The sequence below is a fragment of the Lepeophtheirus salmonis genome, unplaced genomic scaffold, assembly GCF_016086655.4.
Source record: "Lepeophtheirus salmonis unplaced genomic scaffold, UVic_Lsal_1.4 unplaced_contig_1064_pilon, whole genome shotgun sequence".
NCBI classification, from domain to species: Eukaryota; Metazoa; Arthropoda; class Copepoda; order Siphonostomatoida; family Caligidae; genus Lepeophtheirus; species Lepeophtheirus salmonis.
In genome coordinates, this window is record NW_027289182.1 from 1 (window position 1) to 4,959 (window position 4,959).

Sequence of the window (4,959 nt, forward strand, 5' to 3'; positions counted from 1 at the left end):
AATGGTTATAACAACGCCTCATTTAGTACGGAATGAACGGGGCAAACGACCGTATATCTTACTAAAGGGATTTTGTATATAACTATTGGGTACTTTATGGACATGGTGACACAGTACAGCCATTAGATGCTTAATAAATTGATAGAGAAAGACATTATAAAAGTTTGACCAACGATAATCCACAAACCATCACTCCTTCAAAACCGTCGATGGAGCTAGCATGCTAGGAATAGGTTTTGATTTTGGACTTTTTGAAAATAAATTAAAATATCCAGTATTACAAAAAAATATATATACATTTTTGAAAAAAATTTTTAAAATCTACAGCTATTCACAAAAAGGAATAAAATCCATTGCATTTTTCAAAAAATTGGAATTTTAGAAATGAATAGTTTTGTTAAAAAAAAATTTCAAATATTAATTACTTTTGAGAGAAATGTCAAAAATCTACAGCTATTTTGAAAAAATTTAATTTTAAATGAAACAAAAATGCTACAACCCATAGATTTTTTCAAAAAATGGAATGTATTGGGAAAAAATTTCAAAAACCTACCGCTGTTAACAAACACTTCAATTTTTTAGATATAGATATAATATTTTGGTGGAAAAAAATTTAAAAAATCCAGATATTCAAAAAAAATTATATAAAATCACATCTCTTCCAAAAATGAGCCACTTATTCTTTTCTTATCTTTCCTTTCCTACTCTTTTCCTGCTCTTCTCATCTCTAGTACTCCTCTACTAAATATGAAAATAAATGGTTATAAATATTTCAGGTCACACCTAAGTTTAAACTAAGGCATTAAACGCTTTAGTTTAAACCTCATTCTTATTTTGATAAATTTACATACATGGTGAAGTTTCCCAAATATTTAGAAATTTGGAATGATAGATTAGCAAAAGATGGGTACATTCACCCCTACATGTGGCTTTGTGAGTACGTTTTAACGTTCCAAGAGTGGTCATGCACTCTGACAAGTAAAATGAGCAAATCAGTCAAATGATTAAATTAAAATACTTCCAACATCATCAACATGTTGGAAATAAATAGTTATATAGTTAAAATTGTTCTTAAACTCATAGAAAAGGATTTTAACCCAAAAAAAAAAAGTTGTCAAGAATCTGACGATGATACTATATTGAGCTAAAAGAATGTATATCTGAGTGCTCGAGGATAGAAGAAGAAATACGGGGAATAATCAAGATGATGATGATGATATTCCCCCCTACGATTACAACCGGGGGGTTTTTCAAATCAAAAATGCACTAAATGATTATATAAACGCCTCTTTAGTACGGAATGAAATGGCCAAACGACCGTATATCCTTACTGAAGTACCTTTGTATATAACTGTTGGGCACTTTTGGTACATGGTGTGACATGAAACAGTACAGCCATTAGGATGCTTAATAATTTACGGAGAAAGGCAATAAAAAGTGTAAACGAAATTCGCCTCCATATTTCAGGGATCCATTGATTTGTGAAGATGTTAATATGAAAAGTTGAAAATCTTCAATTTGAGTCACGCAACGCCTACACCCTCACTAAATTACGGATAATGAATCTTGCTGTCAATGAAGAAAGAATTGTTCCATATTATCAATATATACTTTTGGGGGTGACCTGTTTATGGAGTTCCTTCCTGCCCAGATACTTTTCTTAATTTTTAAATGAATTTGGACAAACAGGTAGTTTAGAAGAAATTGTTGAACCTCCTGTAGTACATTGCTCGGCTGGTATTGGAAGATCAGGCATTTTTTGCCTTGTTGATACTTCTTAAAGTCTTAATTCCCAAAGTTGGACCCTCGTCTGTTACATTAAAAGACATTGTGTTAGACCTACGCTCACATTGTATTAATTTAATACGAGGACAGAGATAGTTAAAATTTAGCTAGCTCGCTATTGAGCGAAAAGAGAAAATCAACTATCACAGGATTTTCTTAATAATGACATAAAACCAACTCACCCGCCCAAGGATCCAAATTCTTCAGTTATTTTTAAAAGGCCTTCCAAGTAAGAATGAAAGTCTCAGAAGTTTATTTAAAAGAATCATTTTCTTTTTATAAAAATATATTTTATATTCAATTCAATTCTTATTCATCATAGAAAGTTATTTAAAAAAATTTACCCGTTAATTTAACCTTTAAGAAAAGTATATGCTTCGAGTATAACATTGTGAAACAGCATTTAAATTTTATATTTTTAAACGTTTGCACTCTGTATTTAATTTTGTTTAATTAATGATGAGAAAGTCTCTTTCTCTGAATGAATGTAAACTGTGTCATTTTTTTTTCTATACCTGGGTAAAACTCTATTTCCACTAAATATTTTATAAAAACATTATTTTTAATATTTCAACATATTAAATACAATATTCTGCAATATTATCGGTAATAACAGAACTTCTACTTTTTCAGTATTGTAATTTATTTCCACTTGATATGGGCCTGTTTAAAAATAAAAAATATACTTATGCTCAAGACTCAACTTAAAATGAAAAAATGTAATCATTTGGTCCATTAGACTAATACATACGAACAAAAATGTTGGGATGTCTCTAGTGATTGTTTAGAGAAGAAACATGTTCTCTCGTCCGATGTTCTGCCATATAAACTACCCAAGGTTAATAAGTTGATAACCATTCTGTACTTCATCCAAAATAATGAATAGTCCATCATCCGATTAATCTTTTTAATTACTTTTCCGATCAAGGCATTAAAGCAAATGCCTTCGATCGGTTTCTTTATTTGATTTAAAATTTGATTTCATTTGAATTGTACACGAAAAGCATTATCCGTCTATTGTTTCCTATCATTTTTGAGAAAATTAAAAAAACTATCCCTAGGGCCAATTTATCTTCTCTTAAAAACAATTCTCTTTAATATTCTTTCTCTTTCAAAAATCTCATTAGCCGTAAATTCACCATTTTTATTAAAACCTCTCCCAAGAACGAAATCTTTCTTTTGACTGATGTATCTGATATATATGCCAATACTTTCTATTAAAAAAATCCGCTAATTCTCCATAAATGCTTCTTTTTTTTCCGTTAGTTATTTGTATGATTTTGCATGGGCCGTTCCATCTCTATCTCCCACAAGTGCAATTTCAGGAAATGTTTATTCCAGGATTATATTCCATACGGAATACTTATCCAAAATTCGCTTGAACCATATAAAAAGCATCGTTTAATAAAAACCTTAATAAATCAAGGGTAACTAACTTCTTGAGGAAATTCATACGGTTTTTTTGGGAATAAAATTGAATTTCTTGAAAAAAAAATTCTTTAATTGAGGGAGGGGGGGAGGCTATAGTAATCATACACATCATAACTTTTATAAAATTGACTTGTCCTCTGGGCAAGTTCGAGTTAGTCAACTTCAAAAGAAATATTACATTTAAGGGTTGAATAAAGAGGTTTTATTCATCAAAAATAAAAAATTAGGGAATACATATTTTGTGCATGAATGAAAAAGTCAATCAGTAATTCGTTGTTAATCTTTTTTTTTAATATATGCCATGGTATCTCAATGCCGTATATAAATACTTAATTATTAAATAAAATATAGAATTAGATGTACTTTTGATGTATATAGGCAGCACGCATGAATGTACCAAAGCATCACATTTTCCTAGTAAACAAAAGCACGTTGATATAATTCAACTTCTCTTTTGCAAAACGTACATAACAAATGTTTTAAACACATTTAAGTGAATTTGATAGCTTTTAAATGATTTATACCTATGTTTAGTGATGTATGATAAAAAATAAAATACAAATAAGGATTTGAAGTGTAGATAATTGAAAAATAAATAAGGAATACCTATTATCATTTTATTCATTTCTCTATTTCTACTCTTCTTTGCGGGAGACGCGATATCTTGCCTCAAAAGAAAAAATTGTCAAATATGGGATGCAACGACATAACCTCATTTTTTATAACGCATAGTTACCAGACTGTAGAAATAGTAGCAAAGTAAACGTGGCTTCATTCTAGAGCTAAAGTTATAAAGTCTTTGTGAAATAACAATAATTAATGAAAATGGACTTTCCCATTCGTCAGTTCAATGCAGCTATAATACACCATCGATTACATGTTAAGGAGAAACCGGTTACCACTGGATCTCCTAAACATGTACAATTAAGAGAACCTCTCTTTAAAATGTTGGTGAAGGACTTTGTGCCACTTTGAATGGTTGAACGACCTTCTTTCATCAATTTTGTTAATGGACTGGTTCTAAAATATAGGCTAACATCCAGGAAGTTTATTTTGGAAACCATATTACCAACAAAGTGGAAGAAGAAATAAATTGAGGTACTTATTTTTCAAACATGCCCTTGTTTGAAATGAATTAGGCAATTAATTATTATAAATCAGTCATATTTGCTAAGCAAAGTTAAAAGATTTAATGAGAATAAGAGATAATTTTACTCTTCTCTCTAGCCTTTCAAGTCTTGCTTGTATTGTGAATGTGTACAAATTCATGAAAACACTTTTTTAAAGAGTAAGGACCACAGAACTTTTTTTTTTCAAGGACTAATTTAATTTTTTTCTAATTTTGTTCATTTAGTTGTACAAAATATAATAACATTTTTTTAAAGTTTTATTTTATATATAAAATATATTATGTAGTAAATGAACTCTTCCAAGGAAGTGGGGATCACTACTCATGGATGAACTAGCATTTCTTGAGTATCTTTTTTATCTCAGTAACTGCCCATTTATACATCAATGACGTAATTACTGAGAAAATACTATTATATAAAGAGTTATATAATCCCCAAACAGGAGAAACAGTTTGTGTTTTATTAAGGTTGGTTATGAATTTATGGTGAATGAAATATTTAAAAACTATACTAATTTACTATCAAATAATCAACTATTAACAGTCAAATTTCGAAATCAACATCATACAAACTTTCCAAACATTCATGGAACTCGTAAGACTCACTCGCCTTT

At 29.6% G+C, this 4,959-nt stretch overlaps 1 pseudogene; it reads left to right on the forward strand.

Annotated features, from left to right (window-relative positions):
* Window positions 1-1,165: 1,165 nt before the first annotated feature.
* On the forward strand, window positions 1,166-2,018 carry LOC121130686 (tyrosine-protein phosphatase non-receptor type 1-like; annotated as a pseudogene).
* The last annotated feature ends 2,941 nt before the right edge of the window (window positions 2,019-4,959 follow it).